This window comes from Myotis yumanensis, unplaced genomic scaffold (assembly GCF_028538775.1).
Source record: "Myotis yumanensis isolate MYYU_CA2020_CCGP unplaced genomic scaffold, mMyoYum1.0.hap1 SCAF_3, whole genome shotgun sequence".
NCBI classification, from domain to species: domain Eukaryota; kingdom Metazoa; phylum Chordata; class Mammalia; order Chiroptera; family Vespertilionidae; genus Myotis; species Myotis yumanensis.
Genome location: NW_027223754.1, coordinates 154,103,432 through 154,122,896, shown reverse-complemented (window position 1 = coordinate 154,122,896; position 19,465 = coordinate 154,103,432). Strand labels below are relative to the sequence as shown.

At 39.9% G+C, this 19,465-nt stretch overlaps 1 protein-coding gene across 3 annotated transcripts in view; it reads right to left on the bottom strand.

Annotated features, from left to right (window-relative positions):
- Positions 1–19,465, bottom strand: part of TAFA2 (TAFA chemokine like family member 2) — a 466,038-nt gene that overhangs the window by 405,236 nt on the left and 41,337 nt on the right. The gene's annotated exons all lie outside the window — the stretch shown is intronic.

Sequence of the window (19,465 nt, the reverse complement as noted above, 5' to 3'; positions counted from 1 at the left end):
AGAAAGTCATTTTATACATTTAGTGTGAAAGTACCTTTTCAGGATCTGAAATTCAAACGCTTCTCTCCATGGGCTCTGTCATTTTCCTTCAGAAGATGTAATATAGCTCCCACCTTTACATATTAAAATTTACATGGCTTCCACCTTCTACTTTACTTCTTCCCTCTACTCTCTAACACACCTAAGTACACACACACACACACACACACACACACACACACACACATCCTGACTTCTCCCCGCCCAGCCTTCCCTCCCTCCCCATCACCTTTTGACTACAAATTACTAGTTCTGAGTCATCAAAACAGTTCCTTTCCTTCATTAGCTTGGGCTCCCTCTGCTGGGTCTGCAGCAGTAAAACATACAACTCATTAGAATTGGAGGTGATAGAACTCATTCCCCACAGAATTTCTGTTTTAACTAAAATTAAACTCAGTATCCAGCAAAATATAGTAATAATAAATCAAAACAAATGGTTTTTCAGAAACTGCTATACAAATCAGTGTTTTCCCCTAGTGTCCATTTGTAGTAGAATAGTGGAACTCAGCAGGAAATCTCAAAGATTGCAGAAATGAGATGAAACGATGCAAAAGAAAATAATCATATAAATACGATCTGGATTACAAATGTTTGTCAGAAGCAAATGCAGATGAATATGACCAAAGGCCATATAAAGGCTCTAAGTGAGTTTTCTGAGGAAATAAAGAAAAAAGCAGCAGCAGCTAGGTAGTATTACTAAAGTATTAAAAATCAAGGCTGTTGATAACATCACTATATAGTAGCAAACATTATATAGTAGCAAACCTGATATTATGGAGTATTTGAGCCTATACACACACACACACACACACACACACACACAAAATCACAAAGTGCATTCACATTTACTAAGGATAATAGAAATGTAACTTGCATAATAAAAAAACAGGTAGATATTGATTCCTGTTCAAAGGAAATATTGTATATTATTTCATTGATTGGTGCTTATTACAAAAGAGAATGGTTATATTGACCGAAAGCAAACCATCAGACCAGGATAAAGAATGAAAATTGAACTAAGACCTTTAAGAATCTGGAAAACGCTATCTGTCATATAATTTTTCCCTTTAAGATAGACTAGTATTCTGCAATAAATATCTTAAAACAATCCCCAGGTGAGCTTACAGAATTGCCAAATAAGCAGGGAATTGGATATTCTACAGCCTAGAAATTTAAGGCCTGAGCATTTCCCTTCGGAGTCCAGGATACTGGCAGAACCTCAGGTCAGGTCATTAAAGAAAGACCTTTGCTGATAGCACTTCTGGTGTTGCCAGTCCACCCCCTTCTCCATTGTCAAATAATTAGCTGCCATAAAAACTTAACCATGACTTGCTACAAAATTTGAAAAACCCCTTATTCAAACAGCATTAAAAATTTCAAGACATTGACAGCAAAGCAGGAAACCAACCATGTAAACCCTTCTGATCACAGCCCTGCTAAGTGCAGGGCCTACGTGACTGCTTAGGTCACACTCCAGGACACTGGCCTGGATTAGCTGGAGGTTAGCAGTAATAATGTCTTCAAGGGCCCTTCAGTCCCAATACTCACAGGCAAAAATGTTAACCTCATGGCCTGGCCGCGGTGGCTCAGTGATTGAGCGTCACCCTAGGAACCAGGAGGTCAGGGTTTGATTCCCAGTCAGGGCACATGCCCAGGTTGCAGGCTCAATCCCCAGTGTGGGGCATGCAGGAGGCAGCCGATCAATGATTCTCACTCATCATTGATGTTTCTATCTCTCTCCCGCCCCCTTCCTCTCTGAAATAAATAGCTTTTTTTTAAATGTTAATTTCATCTTCCCACCCTCTGAGAATTTCCTTGGCAAGACAGATACATCTTTCCTAAAGCAAACATGGTTCAGTTTAGTTCCTCAAATGTATACTGGAACCTGTTAATGGGGAATATTTGTGTTCTGTCTATCCAAGTTTGGTTTCACAGACAGAACATCTGTTGAGAGAATCTAAGATAAATCAAGCAAATTTTTTAATTTCCTTTCCTGTTAGTGGCTATATAACATAAGTGGTTAAAAACACAGCCACCAGAGTCAAACCACCTGTGTTCAAATCCCATCTCCTCCACTGGCCACCTGTGTGAGTTTGAACAAGTTACTTACCCTTTCTGAGTCTCTGCTTCCAAAATTCAATAATAATAGTACTGCTTCATAGGGTTGCTTATGGGAATGTATTGAAGCATTACCTTTAAAGAATTTAACTTGGTGCTTGGCACATAATAAATGTTGAATTGGGTATTATCATTATATAATAAGAAACTTTTCCAATGTACTAGAGTCTGGATCATGGAAATGAGCTGGTGGTTTGAGAGCTACCTGACATTTAAAATTCAGTAGTGTTTATGCAGCTTAATGGATTACCTTATATAAAATAACTTTTGGTATAGCTCCATGTGCTTCATAATTTTAAAGGTATTCATTTATTCGTTTAATTTCTGCTGTAAGTGAGCTCACCAAACAGACACATAAATGGATAATTTTAATACAATGTGCCAAGCACAATGACTGTTGGGGGACAATTTCCACAAATCTCTCCAGTTTCTGCACTTTCTGAGCAAAGGCATTCGCAGATCTTTTGTTTCAGATTAAATGTTCAGGAATGTTTGTATGCCAAACAGCTTTGGAAGACAGAGTCTTTCTCTACAGGGCAGAGGGCGAATTTGTTTTCTGACCAGAATATTAAAGATAATGCGTCTTTCCTGGGCAAAGCCTGGGCAGCATTGTTAACAGCCCTTTTTAAAAGACTGAGGTTTCCAATGTTTGGAATTCTTTAGTTGTGCCACAAGCCCACTGTGTGTGGACAGAAGGGGAAAGCAGATATTTCATGCAGAGGGAACCGAGGTATGAAACAGCAGTGTGTGGATGCATAAGTATAAATAATGCAGTAATGCCAGCCAGTGAAGGCGTGAAACAGGAAGTGGGGAAAGATGAGGCTGGCGAGCAATGCAAGGGCAGAGCCATGGGGGACTTTGTGTGCCAAGTATAAACTTATTTCATAATGCCTGTTTACCTAATGATTTTTTACCATCGGCTCTTGAAAGTTATGCCATTTTTTGAACAAATCTTTTTTTAATTAGAGCAACATTTGCTTTCCAAACTTCCCTAAATAAATACACTATAGGACATGATATACGGATGTTACTGTTTAATAACGGAGACACACTCACCAATTTACTTGACTAATCAGTGTTTAGTCAGCATGTATCTTATGGAATAGATTTGAATTAAGGACCACATTTTAATGAAGCCAAAAAAATTTTGAGAGAAAGCAGGGGTCTGTTGTGTGCATGCATGCCCTAGTTTCATCATGGGTTCATGTATTAGATGAGGTCTTGGGTTTAGCCTTTATTTTGCCCCAGAGGTGTTTTCCTGTGCTATCACTTATAAAGTGAACCTTGAGTACAAGATAATCTTAGTCCAAAAAGGTTGAAGAATTGGTGAGGAAAATAGGGCAGAAAGAAGATTGTACCTTCCAAAGAATGATTCCATTGCGCTCTACATCGACCATTCACTGCCCATCCCAAGTCTTTTCTTCCTCCTTTGTCAAGTATAATAAACCTTCATTTTATGTAGAAATTGGATTTCTCTCCTTTCAAATTGTTGTTTATTATTTACATAAACCTGTTTTTGTTGCTGAATTGTTACCTTTTTCCACCTGTGAAAACTGTTTAGGTATCTTAAGTTGGGATGGAACGCATTATAATTTTTCTCATTAAAATCAATGGATTTTTACTTTTAGTTTTTCACTTAGCAGTAGGTTTTTTTTAACAAATAAGTCAGTCATCAAATGAGAGATAAAGTGCTCCAAATTTTGTGGTAGGCTCTGAAGAGACAATAAGTACCTTAACCAAGAGAGCATACACAGCATGGCAGTTAAGGCCCAATTCTCCCAAGTCAGAACACCGAGTTACATCTTGGCTCTACCACGGAGTATATGTCACCTAGACAAAGTTTCTTCTTGGGCCTTCATTTTCTCGTATGTTTAAGGTGATAATAGTTCCGGTATCACACTATTGTGAAAATTGAAATATTTACTGTATATTGATCACTTCAGATCAAGTACATTACTTACTAGTACTCAGTTAAATCTTATCTGTTGTTATTAGTATTATTCCTTTCATATTTGTAGTTTTTGTAGATCACTCTGACAGCAATGTGGAGAGATATATGAAGGGAGAACATATATTAAGACTGGCAAGAAAAAGGCCCTGGAGGTACAATCAAGATAAGGAAAAATGGGTAGGGAGTAAGAAGCAAGAATATGGTGGAAAATAATGCATTCTATTTTGGACATGTTGAGATTAAGGTGCCTGAGTTACATTCTTATTTCTTCTATCTCAGTAGTCTGTTCAGGGCCAATTTTATCACTCTCTTAAAAAAATATTTAAAAGTTGAATTAGGATTATGCTTTGAAGTAGAAACTGCAGAATATGCAGGCTCAATACTTTTTATTGTTTATTCAATGATTATGTATTCAGAGAAATGGCCCTGGAAGCCACATCCTTGTTATTGTTAAGTATGACTAAATCGATGCACTGAGTTTGCCCTCAGATAATTCATTTCCTTGGGGACTCAGAGGTTGTAAAACAAACATAAATTAAGTTTGTGTTTACCCTGCCCTTGCCAAGGCTAATTATTTAACACTAGAGGCTCAGTGCACAAAATTCATGCACAGGTAGGGTCCCTAGGCCTGGCTGGTGATCAGGGCTGATCTGTGGGGTGACTGGCGAGGCGATCAAGGAGGCCCTGCTGGCACCCACCTTGGCCAGCCTGGCACTGCCCACTGGCCAGCCCCGTCCCCCACCTCTGCCGCTAGTCACCTCCCTCTGCGGGGCAACCGGTGATGTGATCGAGGAGCGGGGATGGGGGCCCTGCTGGCACCTGCCTTGGCTGGCCTGGGGCCTGTGGGAAGCTCCTGCATTGAGCGTGTGTCCCCTGGTGGTCAGTACATGTCATAGCAACCGGTTGTTCCACCAGTTGTTCCACCATTTGGTCGATTTGCTTATTAGACTTTTATTATATAGGATAGAGGAGAGATAGAAGTGTCTAAAAGAAAGGGTTAAAAACAAATCCAGGTAAAGAACAGGAGGTTAATACAGAAACAAGTGACAGATTGTATGTCTTTCATGCTTTGTTTATCCTCTTTTACCACTAATAACACATTATCATTCACATGACTCATCTCCTCACTGCTCTGTCACACTCAAGGTTCTCAATAGTCCCCTCTCTACCTCTCTGTTCCCTCTCCTCACCACCTCCTCCTGCAATTACACAGAAGGGCAGGGACCGTTTCTGATTCATGTTTATGTCCCTTCTTCCTAAAATAGCATCGCACATATTAGGCAATGTATGCTTAGTAAAAAGGGAATCATTGATTGCATAAACCCACTTACTGATGATAAGCTACTTAATTGTGTCATAACTCAAAGCGTGGTTCTAAGGATAAAATTATAGCGACACAATAGGAGGTTTCTAGAGTTGTAAACACCATACATTGTATCTAAATTCATGTGAGCAAGAAGTTAATACAAACATATAAAATTAAATTCACTCTCATGCTTTCAACTTTTATTTTCCAAATAATTCAGTAAATGACATCATAAAAACTTCTACCTTATTTACTGCGCTAGCCCCAGAATGTGAATGAGACAGTTCTCAATAAATATTTAATTAAGATACTAATAAATAAACAGATTCCTTTGTTTTGCTACCCAGAAGGGGTGTTTTTCTTGGATTGTGCACACAAATAAACTTTATCGAATTAGAAGGAAAATCTTTTTTCTTTCTTATGTTTTCACAATGGGCTTAAAGTAAAAGCATAGTAAGTATTATAAAAAACAGTTGTATTGACAAAAATATTCTTCCAAGACAATGTCACTTATTATCTATAAAGTATATTTAAAACTCATTAACACAGGTCAAGTTATATTTCAATTCTGTTATAAGGTGAAAAGTAAAAATAATCCCCTCTATAAGAAAAAAGTAGCAATTCTAATTCAAATAGCTGTTAGGACATAATTGAGCCTCTTCAGATAATTGTACCACAGCATAACATCTTTATCTGTCAACCAAGGGTCCACACTTCTACACTTGACCAATACAGTGGTAATTAATATTGGTGAAGCACTGAATCTCTGTGAGATGCTAAATTATCATCTAAATCACCCAAAATGCTTGCTGTCATCTTGAACATGAACTGAATTTTTCTGAATTCTAATTTGATAAAAAGTGCTAACCTGCAGAGTTTCTCAAAATCAGAACTACAGCCATTTGAACCAGACAATTCTATGTTGTTAGGACCATCCTGTGCATTGTAGGACACTTAGCACCAACTCTGGACTTGACCCACTTCAGTGGTTCTCAACCTTCCTAATGCCGCAACCCTCTAATACAGTTCCTCACGTTGTGGTGACCCCCAACCATAAAATTATTTTCGTTGCTACTTCATAACTGTAATTTTGCTACTGTTATGAATCATAATGTAAATATCTGATATGCAGGATGTATTTAGGCGACCCCTGTGAAAGGGTTGTTTGACCCCCAAAGGGGTCGCGACCCCCAGGTTGAGAACCGCTGCACTAAATGCTAGTAGCACCTCTTCCTCCCACCCTGACAATCAAAAATGTTTCCAGGTATTGCCAAATGTCCGCAGCGGGTAAAACTGTCCCTGATTAAGACACACTGCTAACTGCTAACGAGGGTAAAATGTGTGGCATCTCTGAGATCCAGAATACCGTAATACTCCATTCCCCAATCATTCTAGATGAACTAGAAATCTGTGTTATGCTTTAGTAACATTCCATTAACCAACATATTAGATTAACCCATAAATCCCATTTCCTTGTTATAAAAAATGATAAACAGAAATCAAAAGTATTTACTCTACTCATGAACTTAACTTTCTTATAGTTTAGTAGCTTTTTTTCACAGTAAATTAGAAGACAGGGGGAGTTCTTATGGCAAATTGCCTTCATTGTCCCAGGTGGCTGGGAGGCCTGAGGGACTCTACAGCCATGGCTGTGGCCTGGCGCATAATACTCCCATTTAGCTTTTCTTTTACTCTCAGTAAACACAGTAATTCAGAACTTTTCAACCTCTATCAAGAAGTTTCCCCTCCTGTTGCTTCAGAATTTCCCCTGCTGTTGCTCAAACGCAAATGAAGGAGAAAACACATGATATTTTAGTTTAAAATTAAAGTGGTAAAAATGAAATACACAATTTAAGGAGGTAAGGAATAAGTGAATTCACAGACTAACACTGCAAGTAAGGAAAACTAGCTCAAAGACATTTTACTGGCTAACCCATCCCCTAGAGCAGCAGTTACCAACCTGTGGGTCAAACGACCCTTTCACAGGGGTCACCTAAGACCATCCTGCATATCAGATATTTACATTATGATTCATAACAGTAGCAACATTACAGTTCTGAAGTAGCAACGAAAATAATTTTATGGTTGGGTCACAACATGAGGAACTGTATTTGAAGGGCCAGAAGGTTGAGAACCACTGCCCTAGAATATACTGTAGTAGGAAAATGAGTGGAAATTCGAGTTTCTTATTACTGAAACTTAGAAAGTGATTGCATATGTTCCTCATCTCATCTCACTTGACATTTCCTGAGCACCCACTATGTGGCAGTCACTATACCAGGGACGCTGACAGAGACTGACATGGATGTATGACCCTCCATGCAATACTCTTCTCTAAGTGGAACTAGAAATGTACTGACCCATATTTAATATGCTTTAATTGTTCAGATTTTCAAACATAATATCTTTTCTCTTTTTAAATATGTTTTTGTTGATTTTAGATAGAAAAGGAAGGAGGAGAAAGAGAAAAAAGCATCAATTGGTACCTCCTTCAGGGCCCCAAATGGGGATGGATCAAGCCCACAATCCTGGCATGCGCCCTGACCCGATAATCAAACTGATGACCCCTTGGTGCATGGGATGATGCCCAACCAACAGAGTCACACCAGCCAGGGCCATTTGGGTTTTGTTGTTTTTGTTGTTGTTGTTATTAAGAGAGATGTACCTATTGATAAGCTAGAGTCAGGAAAGGGAAAAGAGAAGAGGAAAAAATGGTATGTTTGGTAATATTAAACAGTAAAAATCCTTTTCTGAACAAAAAAGGGAAAACCATGTCAGCAGTTGGCAAAGTGAAAACCTGACAAGTGATAAGCATCAACAAATTGCTTAACAAAATGTTAGCTGATTACAATGTTGATGCAAAAAAAAAAAAAGAAAAAAGCCAGCTGACATAAAATAACATGGTAAATGGAAAACCTCGCTAATGAAAAGGAACAATGCTGTGGAGCTCATTGGCCTTCGTGGAAAGAATGTCACATAGGAAGCAATGGAAAAAACATGTACTGCATGCAGTTCACTAGAGGAGCCGGAAATTTGGGGGACGAAAGCACAATGTCAGAGCCAGCTCTCTGGTAAGTAATTACAACATAAAGAGATCACCTACCACCCCTTAAATTGTAAGGACCCCGGGTGGTATCCACACACGGGGAGAAAGAAAAAAGAGGTAACATTTGCACTTTCTCCATGCAATTAAGCTGATCCCATAGCAATAAGTACCTATTTAAAGGAAGTTTGGTATGTACGCCAGTTATTGTATACAAACTGAGTAGTAGTCCCGGAAGTAAAGAGCTTTGGGAGTGTCACCTAGAAGCTCTCCACAAATTCCTCTGAAAAATTCAAATGCCTCTCAGTGGTGCTCCTGGAGCACCCAGTGGCAATCTGTGCACTGCACCACATACATTGTGACCAAAGCAACACAAACACTTTCTTGGTTTTTAGTTTAATTCAAGGAAACAGATAAAGGTTTCACTGTGTGTGAATTTTGAAGCAATAGGGAAAAAAAATCTATTCCCACTATCTAAAATGGCCATTTTCCCAATGTTCTTTTGTAAACCCTGCTTAAAGGAGCCAGATATGTTCATATAACTCCAATCTGAGTTAAATGTCAACAATTTAGCCTATTAAATAAATGCCAGCCACTACTCATTTTTGCATTTTCTACCTTTCATTCTACCCTTTCATGGTTTCTGTGATGGCGCTTTTACTAGGAATTAGCACTTCGGCCATTCCTATTCACAACTTCATGGACAGGTTAGGTTTTGTACTTAAGGGCCCTCCTACATGCTGGAAGTTCAGTTCATAATATTAAAATGGGAAGGGGTGTGTTAAAGCAGTGAACGATGAGTACACAACACTGAATGAATTAAAAAAGAGAATCTGAAGTCTACAGTGATAAAATTTGCAACATAAAATTTGCATCACCTCAGGTTAACTTGCTCTTGGATTTTTGTTGTTGTTGTTAATCTTCACCGTTACTTTTCAGAGAGAGTGGAAGGGAGAGAATGGGGGAGGGGGAAAGAGAAAGGTGAGGGAAAGAGAGAGGTGAGAGAGAGAGAGAGAGAGAGAGAGAGATGAGAGAAACACATCGATTGGCTGTCTCCTGAACACACCCAGACCAGGGAGTGGGTAGCAAACCAGCAACCGAGGTACATGCCCTTGACCAGGAATCAAACACAAGCCAGCGGACTCTCTAACCACTTTTCCAATAATCTTTTAGAGAGAGTAGAAGAGAGGGAAAGACGGAGAGAAACATCAGTGTGAGAGAAACACATAGATTGGTTGCCTCCTGCACATGCCCTGACCAGGGAGAAGCCTGCAACCAAGGTACGTGCCCTTGACTAGAATCAAACCCAGGACCCTTTGGTTCGCAGATCGATGTTCTAGCCACTGAGCCAAACCGGATAGGGTGACAGGAAGTTACCTTAATATAGATTTTCCCTGAAAGTACATTTAATATCAAAAATATTACATTTAATCACTTTTGTCTTGATTTGAAAAGCTGATGTTTAACAATAAAATGAGTATCTAGTAGATTGTGGTAACTCCCCAATATCCATTCCACCTTTCCTCTAGTGTATATTAACCCCACTGCTCAGGTACTGAGCCCATCCACAGCTCCAGGGGTGGGCTCTGATGAGCCCAAACCAGTAATTTCAACCCAATCAGACCCAACACCCCTCTATGTAATAAATATTTTGTAATGTCCCTTCCTCTACTACAATGACATTCATAAGTAAATATAATTATCACCATCATTTCAAAAATCCATATAATGCTCAAAATAAAACATAAAGCAGAAATAACATTAAGTTATAAAACAAATGTATTCAATATGTAAATATTCAGGCATGATAATGCCTACATCTTTACATGGCACCACCATGAAATGAGACACCTACAAATACAGGAAATAAAGTGTATTACATATACAGCTCAAGTACCCAAACATCATCCCAACTGTTGTGATCTTTTTCAAATGGGTGAACAAATCCTGGGAAAATTCTGAACAATGTACAATATTCTCACAATACACACAATAACTCCATTTATTGAAAACTAGAGGTCCGATGCACAAAATTCATACAAGAGTAGGCCTTCCTTCCCCCGGCACCAACTTCCCTCTGGCACCAAGGACCCGGGCTTCCCTCCGGCTGCCGGCAGGCACCCAGGACCCAGGCTCCCCTCTCAGCCCCGGATTCATCCGGAAGGTCGTCCGGAAGGACGTCTAGTCTAATTAGCATATTATGCTTTTATTATTATAGATTCAGTATATATTAAAATAGTGCTACTCAAACCTCACTTTGGGTTTTAGTGTGAAACAGCTAAATTCTAGGTTCAGGTGACTATATAGTACTTTACACCTATATATTGTCCAGAAGTACACCCAAAACGTGTGCAGAATGTGGGACAATTCTTTGTGGTACAGGCCTGTCCTATATACTAAAGGCCTCTAACATCCCTGGTCCTCATCCACTAAATGTCAGTTTTGCTCCCCCTTCTTTCACTGTGAAAACGCCACACTCTTCATAAGTTTCTCTGCACACCTCCCCATAAGTTTTCATGCACACACACACCCAAGGGTCACTATCACTCCCCGATAAGAATATCCTTACCACACATTTAGTTTAGGAGTAAATATGGAAGCCAGTCAGCATGAATATTCTCCTGGTTCTATCAGCATCAACCCAATCAACACAAAGCTCAAGATTTAGGATGGAAATTCTGGAACCCTTTCTCCTCTGGGACAGTATGGTCTGACGAACTATTATCTGGAATTTGGGCAAAACTTAATCAAGAAAAGAGCAGAATAAAATAGAGATGGAGATTTACTCAATCATCCTGGATGCCCTATTTTAATTCCATAAGTAAACAATTCTCCTTTACTGTGTAAGCCATACTGATCTTTGTTTTACCACTACTTATGGATGGAAGATCTTCTGTCTTTCCCATGCCCTCCAAGAATGCAACATGACTCAGGGAAAAGAGCAAGACACAGCCCCATGAAGGCAAGGACCTTGAATATCTAATTCAATTTTATGTCCCTGGGGCAGAGCATGGTGCCTGGCTGCCCATAAACATTAGCTAGTTGAATGAATAGACTTGGACAAATACACATGGAGTCTATAGGCTTGCATTGCCGAAATAGCTTTGAAACTACTCAGTTCTGAAAGACTAGGTAGTTCAATAACTTGCTTAACCTTCTGATGACAGGCATCACAAGATTGTCACCTAATTTATGATTTGGAAACTCAACTACTCAACAAAAGTGAAAATCTATTCACCACAGGGTTATAGAGCCAGCTGAGTTTTACTACTATAAGGTAAAATTTGGAAAATTCATTACAGATATAAAACAAAGGGTTATTTGAAAACAAAAATAAATATTAGAAAAAAATTTAATAAAAATAGATTTTGTATATCATGGTAAAACAACCATATTAAATAAGAAAATGAGCATATATATATATATATATTATTGATTTTTTTTACAGAGAGGATGGGAGATGGATAGAAAGTCAGAAACATCGGTGAGAGAGAAACATCGATTAGCTGCCTCCTGCACACCCACTACTGGGGTTGCGCCCACAACCAAGGTACATGCCCTTGACCGGAATCGAACCCAGGACCCTTCAGTCCCCAGGCCGGTGCTCTATCCATTGAGCCAAACCTATCAGGACTTCTTTTTTTTTTTAAGTAAGCAAGTTTAGAGGCTAATTTAGCACCTCTGAATTATTCCACTTATGGATATCATCAGCTCAATTAAGTTAGTAACAAAGCTTGCATTATAGAATAAAGCGAAAACCAAATAAAGTGCTATTAGAAAAGCTTATCTCTTGACTGGCCAGTAGCCCTTTAAAGAATGAGTATGTTACTTAGTCTGTGATGTAAACAATGTAAATCTCAGGAGAAATCATCTATAATAATAATAGCATAATATGCTAATTAGACCGGACAGCCAAACCTTCTTGACATCTTTCCAGACGTCCTTCCGGATGAAGCTGCGGCTGCGAGGGCCAAGCCCCTCGCACAAATTTTGTGCCTCGGGCCTCTAGTTTATATATAGAAAGAATGCATGGCTTCTTCACCCTGACCAACTTTTCTCTGATCTGCATGTGTCTCAGGAGAAAAATGCTCTTTCTCATACCAGAGGTGTCATGATGAATGCTGAGACAATATTTGGCTCTTCACCACCCAGGCTCTTACTTTGCATGCACTTTTTCAACTTTGTAAATTCATTGGCTTGCACACGCTGCAGTTTTTAGCATATGATTACTAGTTAACAAGTGGACAGGTTTTTGTTTTTAAGTTATGGAGATTTTTATTAGGATATTCCTTTTCATCAATTTAGAAGATCCAAGAATCTTAAAAGTTATTTTCTGTAATACAGTAATCCACAATTGTTATAAATCATTTAATATAAGTATGGATACAGATGGCTTAGAAACAAATTGAGAGTCAGACAGAATGTGGCAGTTTTTGTCTCCTTTGTGATTCTTCTGTCCACTCTGATAATTGTCAAAAAAAGATATCTGCTTTTCCCCTCTATATTGTTCCAATATTCAACAAACAGAAATAGCAGAGGACAAACCTTTTCATAATATGATTCCCCATCTCAGGGCTTAGGGAAACAGTGTGCAGAAAAAATTACCTATCCTTGTAATTCACAATAATGAGTATAAGGTATAAACACATCCTAAGCCTTTTCCATAAACAGTATATACGCAGAGGTTTATAATTAGCAGTGGTTGAGGAGCTGAAGACAGAAAATATTGACAGACTGAGAAATATAAGAAGCCAGGATAACATCTTCCAACCACAAAGTGTTTTGTGGTAAAATATTTGTTAAGAGGATTAGCAAGAGTAGGCAACAATTTCTCTAATGGGGGCAGGGGGACAGTGGTTTTTTAGAACACAGTAAAATTTTATAGAACAGTGGTAGATAATATTTTAGGGTTCATAAACCTCTGAGAATCTTATAATCTTCTATTTCTTATTTCCAGAAAAAAATATGTTAATGCACAAAATTTTCATAAAATTTGAGGGAATTCCCTGAGCCCCTAAGTCTACCCTTGGAAACCCCCCTCATTCCTCAATAGAAGCCTCTGCTTTGGAGAGGGCCCCCATCTTAAACACGGGACTGAAACTTTAAAAAAAAAAAGCACGGGGTTAGGAATTTGTCTTCAATACAGTTGAAGCTGTTTTACAAGAAAAGCTCCTATTTGTCACCCTGCTTCCTTAAGGACAGACAGACTGGGAAATGTCCTGCACAGATTCTGCCCAAGGAGCAAGAGGAACAAATTTCTAGTTCATAGACAAAGGAGCATGATCTAATGAATTTACATTGTAACAACCATCTTTAAGCTAATGAGAAATTGAAGATAACTAATACTTAGGAAGTACTTAGATATGCTAAACCCTCTACAAGTTGTTTTCACCATCTCACTACATTAAATCTTCATAAACATCCTGGAAGTTAGTTATTATTCCCTGTCTTAGACCATTCTGGCTGCTATTCCAAAATAACACAGACTGGGTACTTTACAGAAATTTATTTCTCACAGCTCTGGAGGCTGGGAAGTCCAAGATCAAAGCACCAAAAGTGTAAGACATTCAAGTCAAGGCATGTCAAGCCAAGAAATCAGGCATGGACATGTTCTGGTGGGAGCTCTCTTCCATAGCCGGCACCTTCTGGCTATGTCCTCACAAGGCAGAAGAGGACAAGGGATCTTTCTGGAGGACGTTCTTTTATAAGGGCACTAATCCCAAACATGAGGGCTCCACCCTCATGACCTAATTAACTCCCCAAAGGCCCCACCTCCTGATACTATCACTTTGGAGGTTAGATTTCAATGTGTGAATTATGGGGGAGCACAGACTATGGCATTCCCATTCAAACACAAAGACAGTGTCTATGAAAGGTCACCCTGCTGGTAGGTGAAAAAAACTGGATTCTAACTCAGATTTCTCTAATTCTAAAACCCACAATCTCTCTATTATATTCTATTTCCCACAGCTAATGGCATGGTTTTACAATGCTAGAAATATAGTCAGAGGCCAGAGCCTCCTTCTTGGATCATATACGTAATCTAGACAAAAGAATCCCAACCCTTTCTCACTACTTCTACTGCAACCAGCCCGATGTAAGCCATCATTACCTCCACATGGGTTATCATAATAGCCTCCTCACCAGTCTTCAGGCTCCCATCCTTGCCTCCATACATCTATCCTCAACACAGCAGCCAAATGGGTTCCATTTACAGCATCGGTTAGATCACAACATCTCTCTTCCAGAAAATCCTTCAGTGGCTCTCCTACACACTCTGAATAAAAACTGTCTTAGAAAAGCCAACAGAGTCCAACTCCATCAGGGCCCCATCCCCGCCTCTCTGACCTCATCTCAGATCTTTGCAATTACTCCCTATGAATCACTCCAATCTAGCTACACTGGTCTCCTTGAGACACCTCTCGACTTCTGTGCTTATTCCCTCTGCCTGGAAGGATCTCCCCCCAAAATCCCCATCACAAACTGCTGAGCATCTTTTAAGCATATGCCTCAAATGCTGCCTCCTCTGTGAGGTCTCTCCTGACCCTGCTATTTAAAATCGCATACCAACTCTTACCTCAGCATTCCTTATTCTTCTACCCTTCTTTATTTTATTAGCATTTGAAATATCATTAATGTTACTTGTTTGCTTATGTTCTGTTTTCTCCCCCTGCAGAACGTAAGTCTCACAAGGCAGGAATTTTTTGTCTGATAGTTTACTGCTAGAGCTCTAGTTCCTAGGACAATGCCAGACACATAGTAGGTGCACAATCAGCATTTGATGAATGAATGAATGAATGAATGGTCACTGGCTCTTCAGGTCTCAGCTGACAGACCAACAGAAGACATTGAATTATGCACTCTCCTGAAGTCTACTTGGCTGGTGGCTCTGTAATGGGAGCGTTGCCTCACTACACTCCAATGCATGCCAATTAAATGCAGCCTTTGAGTGTGTATGCAGCGCTCAGCAAAGTTTGGCTTCCCCTGGCACAACCAAATGTCTGCTTCACAACCTCTTTTCAGTTCAGTGCACCATTTAAGACATCTAAAACAATGGAAACAGAAACGCTCATTTTAATTTAAAATAACCTTTTTCAGGAGAGATGTGAGCTTTACATTTTAAACAGGCTTGCCGACAGAATCCTTAATTCAATAATGAGTGCCAAAAGAATTCAGACATTTCATGCCACCCAAAGACCAGCAATAGGGTGAAAAAAATAATGCATGTTTTTACCCATGAAGTAACTAGACATATAAATGAAGAAATCATATGATTTTATGACATTGTTAGATGTGCTTAAACGATAGGAGGTGGGGGTGGGGAACGCTCCCAAAGCTGTTTACCTTTAATACCAACTTAGGCAGAGGTCTTGGCAATCACTTGTTAAAAGGTGGGGCTCGGGAAATAAAATAAATAGAAACAAGTAACAAATGTGTTTTAACACTCCTAAAGAAACTAATAGTGAGCAAGATAGTCATTATTATAATTACTTGGTGCCATCACAACTAATGCCGCTGACACTGTGAAATGAGTGTTCTTTACTGAATTACCAAATGTCATAAAATTCTTAAGTATTTTGTAGCATTCATCTCCCCTATCTAGGGATTGTAATTTACAAAGTGGGATAAACTGAAACTTTCTACCCCAGAGTATCAGCACTACAAGTTGTTCTTACTGGAAAAACAAAATACAAAATTTTATGATAGGATATGAACATTATGCCTACTGTTTTATAGTTTAGACATGGATTCAATGTAAAATTACACATAGCAATTCGAAGAATTCATTAATATGGTTTCTCTAATTGGGGATGGGAAGAGGGATATGTTAGCCATTATCTATACCAGTGGTCGGCAAACTGGCCCCTTGAGTGTGGCTCTTCCTCAAAATACCACGTGCGGGCGCGCACGTACAGTGCGATTGAAACTTCGTAGCCCATGCCACGGGGCCAAAGAGCCGCATGTGGCTTGCGAGCCTCGGTTTGCCAACCACTGATCTATACCAATGACATACATCTTGGTAACAAGCATTGCTTGACACATAGCATGTCATAAAATGACTAAGGATCCAACATTTTGGGGAGAGACTTTCTTATTATTTAAAAGTCATAACAAACTTATCAGAACTGGAAGGGATCTAGCCCAATTTTGTCATCATACAGACAAGATAATTGAGGTTTGGATTTGAGTGACTTGCCCAAGGTCACACAGTGACTGAGCCAAGACTAAAATAAAGTCTCCTAACCCCAATCCAATCATCTTTTCACTACATTGTGGGTACAATAAATATTGGTTTTCCTTTCTTTTAAGCGGCAGGAAGAAAGACAGAGAGAAAGAACACTGTCATTTATTATTGTTTATTTGTATTTCTTAATATAAAGATTTTAGAAAGACAATACCAGAGCGGCAATGTGTATTTTATTTCCCCAGAGCATGATGTGCTCTTGGTAAATGTGCTTTATGAGGAGATTTGTCCTAAGAGCTTGGCAGATCTTACTGTAAATATTTTAGCAGTTTCCTATTATTTAGTTGTGGGGTTAAATTTTTATCCCAGCCTCCACAGGCCGATGTCTGTGAGGGAGTGCCTACAGCAGGAATGGTGGCTTCCTTCTTTAAAAAATGTTGTGGTAGACATTCCAAGGAGGGCTTCCCCCTGCCCAACAAGAAAGAACAGCTTTGGCTCAGCTCCTTTAGCTTCCCCTCAACTGCAGAAAACTCAGGAGCTCAAACCCTTCTGGTGCCACCCAATCGAGTGTCCAAGCTAGGCTGATATAAACTTAGTCACCCCAATGCCGGACACCTGTGAGGAACAATGCTTACTCCTGAGGTCATTGCCAGGGGAGCAAGGCTTTGTCAATTCTACATCACAACTCCACTTCTCCCTCCGCCCAATCCTGCTGCCGCCTCTTTCCCTTCACAGGTGTTGATCCCTAATAAATATCTTGCACCCCAAGCTCTTGCACCACAATAACTGCTTCCATGCAATCCAACCTACAACATATGTCTATTTTGTTTCTCAGACAGACAGCCTAACCACCAGCTTCCAGCCAGCCTTGATGTGCCCAGTTCATACTATAACCAATTTCCCACTACTGATTATACTAGTAAAGTTAGAAATGGGTTATTTCCTGCAGGAACAGGGAAATTTGAGAGACTAGCTAATCAAAGACTAGTGGCATTGCTCACATCAGATCAAAAAGTGAGCTCATGGGGCCAAGCGGAGCTTGACTATGGAGAGAACAGATGGACACCAGGGAAGAGCCCCCTGGTCATGGTTTATCATGATCAGCTTCTCCTGGTAGTTCTTAATCAGTACAGTTTTGCTGTTTTGGAAACAGTCTTACAGAAGCTAAATAAATTGTTCACTGTCACCAACTTCATCATAGATGTCTGAAATTCCTTTATCAGTCAACAAAGTTCCTCATTTCACCCACAGAAGGTAGGTTGAAAGCCCGCGAGCACCTCTGGAGATGGAAAATTCAGAGAATACTGGGGCCTGTGTGTTCCATTTAGCCCGACCACGTGCACTGCAGGCACAGGCCTGCCTTACCTCAGCTAATGAGGATCCTTTTTTCTGAAGTGGCTCAATGTGTTGGTGCCTGCCTGGAAGGATTCAGTTCCTGCTGCTGTTAAACGGATCCTCATCTAGCCTCAACTAACAGAAACTTCACATGAAACCTTACTTTGAGGATAAACCTCATGGCATTCAAACCAAAAACTGTGGCCTGGCCCTTTGACTGGTATTTCAATATTTAAATTTTACTCTATGCTGCAGTTTAATAGTTTTGTCTTTTCCCATGAATAATCTTTCATTTGGCTTTAGATTATCTGTTGTTGTTTTTTAATTTTTGACTGTAAACACTAAGAGAATGCAAGCAAAGCAGTTTTGAGGAGAGCCGTGCCCCCAGTGGGAGAAACCGATCACTGATTTTCTGGAGTTCGTTCTGCACAGGCAAAACTATATACTTCAGGCAAAACTCAGTAAACACTAAACTCAGTCAACTAAGGAAGACTGCCAGTGCCATGCTTATCACTGATCCTGGTCATTTAGGAGACAGAAACTAAATTTTCCTTTGGAAATGCATTGAAACTGGCCTTCGCAATAGATTCCCATTGTTTCTGTTATTACCAACCACTTACTGAGTGCCCGTGAAAGCTGGGCTTCAACATTATCCTCACCACCCAACAAAAGAGGAATTTTTTGATGTCTCTCTCCTCTCTCTCTTTCTCTCTCTCTCTCCCTCACTCTTCCCTGCCCCCCACCCCCTTCTTCAAAAATCAATGGGAAAAATATCCTCAGGTAAGGATTATCAAAACAAAAAAGAGAAATTTTTATCTCCATATATGCTAACTACTGGTAGGTGTTATTTTTCCTCTTTGTATAGAAGGAGTTAGGGCACATAAAGGTTAAGTAACTTGCCACTTTATGAGCTTGTGATTTTAGGGAAGCTATTTAACCTATCCAAGCCAGTTCTGGTGTGTGACAAGTGGAAAAGGTAATAACTACCAGAGCCTGGTACACTGCCCACTCCCCTCGTGCTCTGCCACACGAAGCCCTCAATTAACATTTGCTAAATAAATGAAATTCACCTTAGAGTGAACATCAGTGGTCTCCCTCGGGGACAACCCCCTCCCCCACTGGGTCTCCACCCAATCTGGAGAACTGTCCAACGCCTCACTCTCAGGAAGCACTCATCAGAATTCTTAGCTGACTCTGCAAGGTGCCCTCACTGTACAGTTCCAGCCTGACCTCTTTGCTGGCCCGCTCTCAACTCCTACCACCAGTGGTATAGCCCAAAGCCCTCTCTGCAAGGATGCCCCTCATTCTGTGAGATATGGGAAGACAGCTTACGCCTTGTTACCTTTTGGTATCTATGAGACCAATGAGAAATTCATGCTTCCTTCCTTGCCCTGCCCAATAGTGGGAATGAAGGTTACTCCCTATCTGCCTCCTCTCTGCCCCAATTTCACTCCAGTTTTTCTTTCCTCTGCTAATATAAGCACAGGG